This window comes from Artibeus jamaicensis, unplaced genomic scaffold (assembly GCF_021234435.1).
Source record: "Artibeus jamaicensis isolate MK-2021 breed Jamaican fruit bat unplaced genomic scaffold, CSHL_Jam_final contig_415, whole genome shotgun sequence".
NCBI classification, from domain to species: domain Eukaryota; kingdom Metazoa; phylum Chordata; class Mammalia; order Chiroptera; family Phyllostomidae; genus Artibeus; species Artibeus jamaicensis.
This window is the reverse complement of record NW_026521823.1, coordinates 37,860,592-37,872,935: the sequence shown is the minus strand read 5'-3', so window position 1 is coordinate 37,872,935 and position 12,344 is coordinate 37,860,592.

The window sequence follows — 12,344 nt, the reverse complement described above, 5'->3', positions numbered from 1 at the left end:
TTCTGTACGGTTATACTGAGGTATGATCGATGTGCAATAATAAACCACACAAATCTACCACTGTTCTTTTCATCGTTGTTCCATGTACGGAACACGAGGCCTCCCTGATTTAATTCCTCGCTTTAATTGCCAGTGGGGATGGAGCATCGTAGCCTGCGGCCTTAGAACATTATTTCCTGTGTTGTTGTCTGTTTCATCGCCCCTTCTCCACATAATTGTTAGTCTTTCTCTTAAAGATTGAAGGCAGCTCCTTGTGCAGAAACTCGTGTTTGGACAAGGCGTTAAACCAGAGTTAAAACGAGAGTGTCAGTGTCCTCCCCAAGTGCTTGGCCGACTTCAGAGCCAAGGGCGGCCCTGTCTGGCACTGTGGTGCGCTCCGCACGAGTGGGCAAGGGCCGAAAAGGAAAGAGGACGCCATCTGGGGAGGCAGCTCTGGATCCCCGTACTCGACACACACCCAGACACACACACGTTTGTTTGTTGATTGGCTGACTGATCGTAGGGAGTTGGCTTGCCTGATTGTGGGGCTGGCGAGGCAAATCTGAAACCTGGAGGGCGGGCCACGAGGCAGAGCTGGTGTTGCAGGCCACCGATGTAATTCCTTCGTCCTCCAGAAAACCCCAGTTTTGCTCTTACGGCCTTTCCCGGACGGGATTCGACTCACTGAGGTGATCAAAGGTCGTTTAGAGGGCACCTAAGGGGAAATTTTACTCAAGTGGCGTTTTACAGTTTGCAGACGTTTTCCCGCACCAGGTCTCGATGATGGCTCATCGCAGCTGCTTGTAGGCAAGGCCCCATTAATTCCGTTCTAAACAGGAGGCTCAGAGACTTCATGTGACACACGTGTGTGGAGCGAGTGCGTCACAGACATGGCAAGTCACAAAACCCCAGTTATACTGCTGAGGATTCAAAGCTCGGATGTCTGCTTTTTGCATGCATAGGTTCTGGAAAGAGGCATCCTGGAGCGGAGAATAAAGCGAATGCAATCAGAGAGTCCGGGTGCAGATCTCTCCTCCACCTCTGGAGTAACCAGACAGCCAACGCACACTTCCCCCGAGGCTTGCTCAGCGAGCTCCAGGCAGGGAAAAGTGACATCTTTCAGCACATACAAAAGATAGACGTGTAACAATTTTCTTGCCTTGGGAATAGGATCTGGGTTTCGATGCTGGATCTGTGGCCCATTCGCCAATCACGGAGGCCTCGTGCAGGAAACATTTACAACCTGTGAACGCCATTCAGGCGCTGCCTCCTCCCAGACACCCCCGGACGCGTGGGGACTGCTCTGATGAGGATGTCAGGAAGGCAGCCTCTCACGTGGGAAGGGCCCCGTGTCGGTGGCTTCTCTGCCTGAACTTCTCCTCTAGCGTTTAGCCTGGGAGGAGAGAGCGGAGACACTGAGATGATCTGGAGGAGTCTTTTTTATATTTAAAATATATATATATATATATTGTGTTTATTTTTAGAAGGAGTGAAAGGGAGGGAGAAATAGAAACACTGATCGGTTGCCTCTCGCACATGCCCTGACCGGGTGTTGCCCCGTGACCCAGGCATGTGCCCTGACTGGGAATTGAACTGGAGACTTTTCACTTTGTGGAACAGTGCCCAGCCCACTGAGCCACACTGGTCAGGGCCGAGAGGTTTGTTTTTATATAAACGTGGGTTTGTGGTAGCAGCAAGGCACCCAAGGTGTGAGTAATTAAAGGATAAATGCGTGGTGGGGGGGAGGGGGGAGTGGGGACCTTGGCTGGAGCCCAGGCTTCCCTCGGCCTGGCCCAGTTCCTTTAACGAGGTTCCTGTGGCTCCGCCAGGCCTCCTCGTCCTAGGAAACTCGGCACCGCATCTCCACAAGCCGAACCCCCTTCACACTTGTCCCAACTCCCTCAGTCTTCCCAGCCACACCAGCTCCTGCCGACAGCTTAATGCGTTTCTCCAGCCTTGCACCGACCTCGGGGCCGGGGGCCGGTGAGGGTTTCAACGGCGCCTCTTCGTACTTGTGGCTTTTGCTTTGTCGGCAGGACCGAAGCCCATGCCACCTGGTAAAATAATGACACGACTATTTATTATGCATCTGTTACGTGGCAGAGGCTGAGGTTCTACATCTTTAAATGAATGGCCAAAGGTCTCTCTGGGGAAATGACATGAGTTCTGGGTCTTAAAGAACAGAGTAGACAGACATGTAAAGATTTGGGGCCACAGCATCCTGTGGCAGAAAGGAAAACAAAGGCAAAAGGCCCGAGGTACCAGTGTTCAGGAGACAGAAAGGAGGTTGTGGCCGGAGGCACCGGGGATGAGGGACCGGGCAGGGGCTAGGTCACATGAGGCTGCCCAGGCCACGGCGAGCGTCTGGGTTGGACTCTGCCGGAGGTGAAGGTGAGTGGCAGGCTCAGTTGTATTTTTTAAAAGATTTTATTTATTTTTAGAGAGGGAGAAAGAGAGAGAGAAACATCAGTGTGTGGTTACCTCTCACACGCCCCCAGTGGGGACCTGGCCTGAAGCCCAGGCATGTCCCTTGACTGGGAATCGAACCTGGGACCCTTTGTTTCACAGCCTATGCTCAATCCACCGAGCTACGCCAGCCAGGGCTCTGTTGTATTTTTGAAGGTGACCTCTTGGGAAAGGGACCGTCAGGGGGAACAAATGGTGGCCGAGTGACCCGTTGGATGTGCTCCAGGTCCAGGCAAGAGCTAATGGGGCCTGGTACTGCCCCCACGGCAGTGGGGTGGAGAGAAGCTGACGGCCCGGGGTCTGGGCCTCCACGCTGGGCCCGGGAAGGCCGCAGCATGTACTTGTGCTCCGTGTGATGCAAAGGCACACGGGGGACAAAGTTCCGCTGCTGGCCAGGACTGCAACTAGACTCGGAGTCAGCATGTGCGGAGATGAGCTGCGATGAGTACCTCCTTTCCGGCTGCTTTATTTCGAAGACTCTTAACATGGTTTAGGAAGGGAAAGAGAAAGGAGGAAAAGAAAATCTTGCATCCCCACAGCAGGTGGCAGCGTTGCCTTGCCTTAAACACACCCGCGTCTCCAGCACGGGAGGCGCACATCTAGGCCCTTCCAGCCCGTCTGTGTGTGGAGTACACTCAGCACTTTCTAGAAGCAGGGACACGCCTCGTGCCTCTCTCAGTCCACTGCAAGTTTGGGTTTTGACCACCTAGACTCTTCTTGGGGAAGCTGGGAGGGATACCGTGGGCCGCTGCTCCTGGCCGTGGTGATGAGTACTTGGCACCGGGCAAAGCTGTTCTCACCGCCAAGTGCGTGTGCGACGCCAGCAGTATCAGCCATCGCACCGTGTTTCCTGTGTGGCCAGTGCCATTCCACCGCCTCACACTCACCACTCACTGGATCTTTACAACCCCTCAGGGGCAGGTGCTATTACTATGCCCATTTTTCAGATGAGAAAACCGAGGCACAAGGCTTGAAAATAACTTGCCCAAGGTCACAGACCTAGTAAACATAAGAGCCAGTTTCGAAATCCTAGTGGTCTGGATCCCCGGAGGCTCTTACCCGCTGTACTCCCCGCACCCTACAGCAGGCCTGGAAACACAGCGCTGGGAGCCTCACCGTTACCACTGCGGACTCACCGGGAGCTGCTCGGGCACAGTGTGGTGCTTTGTAATGACTGGGGAGGCAGGAGAAAGAAACGCTTCCTTTTAAAAATGCTACTTTTACAAAGAGAGTCCTGCTTCCCGTCTCCTCAGCTCTATTGTACTGATCTACTTAGATCTGTAAGATCATGTTTAACATTTTCAGCCATAAAAAAACCCAAACAAACCAATTCTGCTTGCTCTACTTACTTAAGAGAATGGACTACTATGTTTTAAGAGTTTTAAAATGTCCACTGTTGACGTACAAAAGGGCAGGAAGCACACCTATTATCTCACTGCTTCTGTAACCTCCGATCTAGAACTGCGGCTGGTACTCGGTAAGCGCCCGATAAATGCTCACTTGTTGGCCGAAGGTTATTAACTGAGAAAGAGCCCACCCTCTCTGCACTCTGAGTCGTCAGCCTTTTACAAAAGCACCAAGACGGCTTGTCACATCCTTGATTTTAACACAGGTTTTGTTTTTGCCAATTACACAAATAGCGTTAAACATATTTTAAGATCGGAATAAATAAATCACTCACTTGTCAATCTTCAAAGTCTGACCGGAGGCAGGGCTGCTTTATCTTGGCATCTGCGTTGCCCAAGTTTCCTGCTCCAGGAAGCTGCCCCACCCCCCACAGCTGTGCACCAGTGTTGTCCCCTGCCCTGTCGGTGGTTGGTGGCCTAGCCACAGCTTGCAACACACCATGCTTGCTCCCTGTCCTCTACTGATTTGATCGGGAACGAGCGCCGGACCTGAAAGAAGGCTATCCGTTGACCTGCCAGCAACCTCTGGGACTTTAAATTAACTGGGTCGATCAAGTGTTCTGCCTTAAAAATCTGGACTCAGAGTGTGGAGAGATGGAGTCAGTTGGTCCTGGTGAAAATGTCAACAAGGTGGCAGAGTTATCAAGCATCAAACACGGAGAGTGGAGGAAGCCTGTTGGTAGTAGGACAGGACGAAAGAGATCCTCAGAGCCTCCATAAGTCATTTCAAAACCAGAGCCCTAACATCTGGGGATGCCAGGAGCGCAGGATGCCTGCCTCGTCTGCTGTCAGGTCCTCCCGTGGGGCAGGCAGAAGAACAACCCCCCCCCCCCCCAAAAGGTGCCTCTGCTCTAATCCCAGGGAGCTGCGGCACGTGGCAACAGGAGGATTAAGGTTTCGGGTGGAATCGAGTTGCCAATCAGCTGATTGTGAGATGGGGAGATTATCCTGAATCAGCTGGGCGGGCCGAGGTAATCACTAGGGGCCTTAGAGAAGGGAGATCAAAGAGGAGGATGCAGAGAGATGGTGGCCTGAGAAAGCCCGGCCACGCTGGCTCTGAAGATGGAGGGATGAGGCCAGGAGCCCAGGACTGCAAGTGGCCTCTAGAAGCTGCAGAAGGCTAGACAACGTACTCTCTCCTTGGAACCTCCAGACGGAACGCAGTTTTACGGTCGCCTTGACTTCAACCCAGTGAGATCCATGTCAGATGTCCGCCCTCCGGGACTGTATGGTAATGTTTGCCCTGTTTTAAGCCCCTGCTTCATGGGAATTTGTTACAGAAGCGATCGGGAATGAGTACACTTTTCATCTGAACCCTGGAGGGGTCTTTACATCACCTTCAGGGAGACGGGGCTTTGGGAGGGACAGGCCTCTGCTCTCACACAAACCTGCGAAGGCAGGAAGGTGGCTTCTTTTGAGACTCTGGCTTCTCTCCTACTGCGTCTCAGTTTCTTTCAGCTTCGTTGCGTTGGGCTGACTCAAATCGGCAGTTTGCCCTTGGGTGCCATCACAGTGGGGGAGTGAAATGTTCTCTGCTATAGCTGGCAATTGGATTTTTCTTTTTCTCTGGCCTGGTCCTAGACGACTTAAAGCCGCAGGCCTTCCAGAAAGCACTGCCCTCCTGCAATGAGTCAGATGCTCATTGCCAGGAAAGGGTTGCAAGAGAGGCAACCACCAGGTTCCTCAGGGCCTGGCAGCCGTGGCGGATGGTTTGTGGTCTCTGCCCCTTGCAACACCCACCCTCCTGTCTGACGCAACCCTACCGAGGCAGCGTAAAAGGCGTTACAGCAGGACGAGAGCCTGTTTTTTTTTTCTTTACCGTTTTCAAGTGCATTTCTCTCCATCTCCTGTTTGACCTGCTTCCTCATACTCGAGCGCAGGTACCAGGACTTGGACATTTGGCGGCCACATGTGCATCAAGCTGCATGCAATTCTCAGCACGTGGAGACACCAAAACAGGACCATTCCAGGGATGAGTTCAGGCAGGAAAGGGAGAAGAGGCCCAGAGTGGGCTGCGACCTTGTGCTGACGCAAGTGCTGCCCACGGTGCCGCAGCCGCCCTGCTGAGGCTGGAGGGGTGCCGGCTCGCTGGCTGGTGAGAAGAGGAACAGAGTGAACTTCTTTCTGGTCCTGTTTCTGGAACGAGCTGTGAAAGTGCAGGGTCCTTTCAGCAGCAGCCTAATTCTTTTCCCTCCTTTGAAACACAGTGAAGCATTTGATCCATTTATTTCGGATTCATGCCATATTTACTCCCCACAAAATTCATGAGTATTACTTAACTAAACCAGTAGAAAACAGGGAGTTTTAAATAAAGGTAGCTACAATGAAGCACCCCTTTCTTCTATCAAATGATTAAATATTTTATTTAAAAGGTGTGGTGGTAATATTTTATAAGGGTGCTGGAGCCTGCTGGGGGTGTCCAGGAGTTGGGGTGCACATTTTCCAGAAAGCAAATTGGATTTCTGTATCAAGAGCCTTAAATGTGTCTACATTTATAACCCTAAAATTGTATAGAATCTGCCCCCTTTAAAAAAAACCATCCTTTCTGCTTCCTCGCCCATAGAGTACAAACTATTTCATAGAGTGACGTGAGAAGTAAATAATGGATAACGGGCATACAACATGTGCCTGACAATTCTTAGGCATAATTGTTGATGAAAAATAAAAAGCATCTTCCCAGGTGAAAATTACTACCACAGTGTGGCACAGAAATTTGGGGCCATTGAGAAGTCCACATGCTTGAGGAAAGCTAAAGACCATTTTAGGGAGAGCTTTGGCCCACCCACTTCCCATTCAGTGTTCTCTCTCTCTCTCTCTCCCCCTCCTTTTTAAACAGTATACATTTATTATCTCACACGTTCTGTATTTCAGAAGGCTGAGCAGCTGGGCTGGCTTCTCTGGTTAGAGTTTTGCAGGTTCCCGTGACTGCATTGGGCCCACCTGGGTAACCCAGGGTAATCCAATCTCAATGTCGGCTGACTGGCGACTTGAAGGGACTCCATTAGCAGAGTCTGTCTTGCAGCTTGTCATTATATACTCTCGGGACCCCAAGAAAAGGGCGTAGACAGCCTGAGGTGGGGTAGAGGGGTGCTAGGGGAGTGATCATGACCCACTCTACCAGAGTGGGTAACAAAACGCCCACAAATCTTTCCTTATGAACAATTCAGGCAATTAAGAGACAGGCCAAGAATTTATTCTTTTCATTCAGTTCTGAAAATAGTTCTCTTAAAATGTCTCCGAGTTAGGTAAACTGGAGATAACTATTCATTCAGACATGTCATCATAAAAAAAAAAAGGTTAAGGGACTCTTGGACTAAGAACACTGCGTCTTAACTCTGTGCATTACTTTTGGGCAAACAGTGTTCTCCTTAGGGAACATTCGAGTGGCCCTTGGTGCCTGGAATTGTGTGTTTAGTGTGGGCTCCTGGGCCTTTCTCCCTGGGACCTGTTGGAGGACCAGGACTTGGGTCCGTTTAAAGCTCTGAGAACAGAGAAAAACGTCGTTGAAGACAGAGCCCGTCTGGCTGCAAAGCAAAGGCAATTCAGACCGGCCTTTGCCAATAATGACTGGACTGTGGTTGGTGTGGGCAAATCAAGGTCTTTTGTGAAAGAAACTATGGAGTTAAGACGGAAAACAATAGGAACCTTTGTTTTCAGAGAACAGAGAGGAGAGAGCTGCAAGAAGAGCTTATGGGATGGAGACCCAGCTCCGGGGACCTGAGTAAGAAAGGGCATTCCAAATGGGGAGGGGAGGCTGCTGGGGGACCCAGAGGAGGTCTGAAGCAACAGACCCATAGGCTTGGTGCTGGGGGGGCCTCTTCGGCACCGGGAACCTGCCTGGAATGGGGGCTCCACCACTGCATCACTGCCCACCCGGCCTCCAAACGCCTGGAGCCCTCCTTCCCTCCCCCTCCGAGCCCCATTCAGGATAAACCTGGGCTCTCACTGTTCTGTGCCTGCTGAAGGAAAGACCAGCAGGGGCGACCCCCCAGCAGTACCACAAGGCTGGCTTCGGTCCACCCACCCTGTGCAGACACCTTCCCATACAACTCTTCGGGATGCGTGTAAACCCACCTGGAACTTGGGGGGGGACTCTGCTGGGCCGGGGTCCTGCTGCACTGAGCAAGATCTAGACCCTTCGGCTGGGACAAGCCTTCCTGGCGTCCCCACTACCTGTATGAGGTGCCATCGTTTTCCCGCTCTGTAAAAACATATTTGCCTTGTAGCCACTCCACGCTATCCACTTTGTCCCCGGACAATCACAGATAGCTTTAGTACTATTTGCTCCACGGAACAGGGGACAGGAGCCAAACCTGGAAGTCAAGGTAACACACACCCTCAGTTATGAGAATGGAGAGACTGCAGCTCCTGGAATATAGATGCAGGGACATTTAAAGGCTCTTTGAGCTTTGCCAGGAGAACTACTATAGCTCTTCTGGGGCCTCTTTCTTTGCATATTTTCAAATGACAGGAGAAAATGAAATTGGAAAGCTCCTGTTGGGGTAATTTTTTAATGATACCTGAAATTACAAAAAATCTCCCTTGTCTGGATGCTGCTTCAGGGACCGTCATCTGGGCCAGGAGACTCTTTTTCACCCGAGGTCACTGGAAACCTGGTGTCCGGGCGACATTTCCCAGTGAGACAATGGCTTTCTTAACTGCGTCTGTATCTGCCCCAAACCTTCCACAGACTATCGATCGGCTGGTGGAGCCAAGTTTTGCATTACTACAAATTACTTACTTGCATATTGCTATAAAGTTCTTACGTTGGGGGGCCTCCTTCCTTCCATTAAAACCATATGACAGAAGCAGAAGTGACTCCGGGACCACAGAGTACAATTTGTATGCATCTCTCTTAGTACAAAAAATTTATGCAGCCCGTAAGCTAAGTGAACCTGAGCCAGCGAAGACTAAAAGAAGAAAATCGAGCCATTATTTGTACCATTTCAAAGAAGCCTATGCTTCTCACCAAAGTTTGAAAAATGATGGTAAATGGCTTGGCTGAGTTTCTGAGGAAAATGCCAACTGACCCCATAAATTCAACTCAAGGGGAGCGTAGACAGAACAGTGTCCTGGGGAGACCTCTGGCTGCTGCGGAATCTCCCAAAGTCAGCTTTCTGTATTTGAAACCCCAGGAAGATTTCGCTGAATTAGACTTTCCCAGTGACCCAATAACAGTGAGTCACTGAGGAAAGGTCATCCTGGAGGGTCAGAGGACAACTTCAAGTCTGACGTGATACTTTGAAAAGAATGACCCTATTTGTCTCATGCTCCAGGGCTCAGGAAACATCCTTTCTGGTTTTTAGGAGAGGCTGGGTGGGAATTCTCTCCAAAGAGACAGGTGGTCCAAGGGCCCTGAACTCCAGCCTTGTGTGCAGGCTCCAAGGGCCCTAATGGTGAGGGGCCGCTTTTCTGAGCAAGTGGTACCCAGTGAGGGGGGCAGGCATTGGGGGTCGGTGTGGAGTGACTTGCCCCTTCCTCTCCACAGCCCTTGAGAACCTCTGAGCGATACCTCTGGCAGGCCCATCGGTCCTTCCCGCCCATTTGAGCCACAAAGCATCCAGCCCAGCGTGACAATCCCACTCCAAACCAAAGGACTGAGAACAGTATGGGGTCAGGCCTGGCACCCACAGCGGAGTGGGGAGTGGGGGCTGTAATCAGCTGTATCTGTCCCCCTCCCCCACACCCCGCTCTCCCATGGACTATCTCTCCATCCTGATTCAGTGTCAGAAGGTGGTCTAGTTTCAGTTTTTTGCGGGTATCTGTCCAATTTTTCCAACATCATTCATTGAATAAATGATTTTTACCCATTGTGTGTTCTTGCCTCCTTTGTCACATATTAATTGACCCTAAAGGCATGGGTTTATTTCTGGACATTTCATTCTGTTCCATTGATCTATATGGCTGTTCTTTTATGGTAGTACCATGCTGTTTTGATTACTATAGCTTCGTAGTATAGTCACATCAGGTAGCATGATTCCTCCAACTTGGTCCTTCTTTCCCAAGATTGCTGAGGCTGGACATTCAGGGTCTTCTCTGGTTCCATATAAATTTTTGGAATACTTGTTCTAGTTCTGTGAAATATGCAGTTGGTATGTTGATAGGAATTGCATTGACTCTATAGATTGCTTCCAGTAGTAGGGACATATTAAAAAATATATTTATTAATTATGCCATTACAGTTGGTCTATTCCCCCCTTCATTCCTCTCCACCTGCACACCTCCCCACCATTCCCCCCCTTTAGTTTATGACCAAGTGTCTCAAGTTCTTTAGATTCTATATTTCCCCTACTATTCTTGCCCTCCCCCTATCTATTTTCTACCTACCATCTATGCTACTTATTTTCTGTACCTTCTACCCCCTTCTCCTTCTCCCACTCCCCTGTTGCTAACCCTCCATGTGATCTTCATTTCTATGGTTCACTCCTGATCTAGCTGTCCGCTTAGTTTGCTTTTGTTTTAGATGTGGTTGTTAATAACTGTGAGTTTGCTGTCCTTTCACTGTTCACATTTTTTATCTTCTTTTTCTTAGATAAGTCCCTTTAACATTTCATATAATAAGGGCTTAGTGATGATGAACTCCTTGAATTTGACCTTATCTAAGAAGCACTTTATCTGTCCTTCCATTCTAAATGAAAGCTTTGCCGGGCAGAGCAATCTTGGATGTGGGTCTTTGGATTTCATGACTTGGAATACTTCTTTCCAGCTCCTTGTTGCTTGTAAGGTCTCTTTTGAGAAATCTGCTGACAGTCTGATGGGAACTCCTTTGTAGGTGACTGTCCCCTTAGCTCTTGCTGCTTCTAGGATTCTCTCCTTCATTTTAATCTTGGGTAATGTAATGATGATGTGCCTTGGTGTGTTCCTTCTTGGGTCCAACTTCTTTGGGACTCTCTGTGCTTCCTGGATTTCCTGTAAGTCTATTACCTTTGCCAGATTGGGGAAGTTCTCCTTTATTATTTGTTCAAATAAGTTTTTCACTCGTGGCTGTTCCTCTTTCCTTTCTGGTACCTTTATAATTAGGATGTTGGAATGTTGAAAGATGTCCAGGAGGTTCCTAAGCCTCTCCTCATTTTTTTGAATTCTTGTTTCTTCATCCTTTTCTGTTTGTTCATTTTTTTTCCTCCTTCTGGTCTACTCCTTTGATTTGAGTCTCAATTTCCTTTCCATCACTATTGGTTTCCTGTGCTTTTCCCTTCATTTCAATTAGTTTAGCCTTCATATGTTCCTCTAATTTGTGACTAAAATCAACCAGTTCTGGTTGACCAGCATCCTGATCACCAGTGTTTTGAACTGTGCCTCTGAAAGTTTGGCTATTTCTTCATCGCTTAGATTTATTGGCTCTGGGGCTCTGAGTTGTTCTTAAGCCATGTTTTGATCTGTTCGTGCCTGTTATGTATGAGGAGCAGAGCCTTAGGTGTTCACCAGGGCGGGGCCACCCAGGTTGCTGGTTTGTGATGCTGTGTGTAGGGGCGGGGTCAGAGAGGGACAATGGTGGTTCCCTCTGCTGCTTCCTGCTACTGGGGCCTGCACAGTCTGTCTACCTCCTTACTCCTTCACCAGTTTACCTGCACGCGAATGTGTGACTGTGGTCAGCCCTCAGTGAGTCCACTGTCTTGCACCCTCAGTGGGTCCGTCCGCTTCTCTACACCTGGGATCTGCCCACAGCTGCTGGCGTACCTGGGTCAAGCACCCAGGTCTGTCCGGTGGATCTTTCCTGCCCAACCCCACTCTGCTGCTGGCTCTGCCCCTCTTACCAGTTTGGCTGAAGGTTTCGTTGTTGTCAGATTTCTGTGTAGTTCAATTTTCTGTGGTTTGGCTGTGTTTTTATTGCTAAAACTTTGTTGTTTTTAAATTTGGTTGTGTGAGAAAGCACAGTGCTTCCACCTACACCTCCATCTTGGTCGAAGTCCTGTATGGACATTTTAATGGTGTTAATTTTTGCTGCCCACGAACATGGTATATACTTCCATTTATTTGTATGACCTTCAATTACTTTTTTCAGTGTCTTATACTTTTCATAGTATAAGTCTCTTATATCTTTGGTTAAATTCATTCCAAGTTATTTTTAATGTAATTGTAAATGGGATTGTTTCATTAATTTCCCTTTTGATAGTTCATAATAGGTGAATTTATTGTGGTTTTGCCTGTGTAGAAATTTCAAAAGTTTTACATAGTAAATCTGTTCATGTTTTCTTTTGGGTTTCTACTTTCTGATTAAAAAGATCTTTCTCATTCTAAATTTTTATTAAGAGACTATTTTTTAATATATTTTCAGTTTAGACCTTTAAGCATCTGAAAATTAATTGTTGTGTGGTATGAGGCAGATAATCCCATTTTAAAAGGTAATAAATTATAAAATGTGTATTTATACACATATATGTTGCAAAATGATTATCTCTTCATTGCGTGGTAGCATTGCAAGGGAAATTTTTTTTCCTTCTTAGGCTTAGTTCTATTTTAAAATATTTCTATGATAAGTATGTCTTATCATAA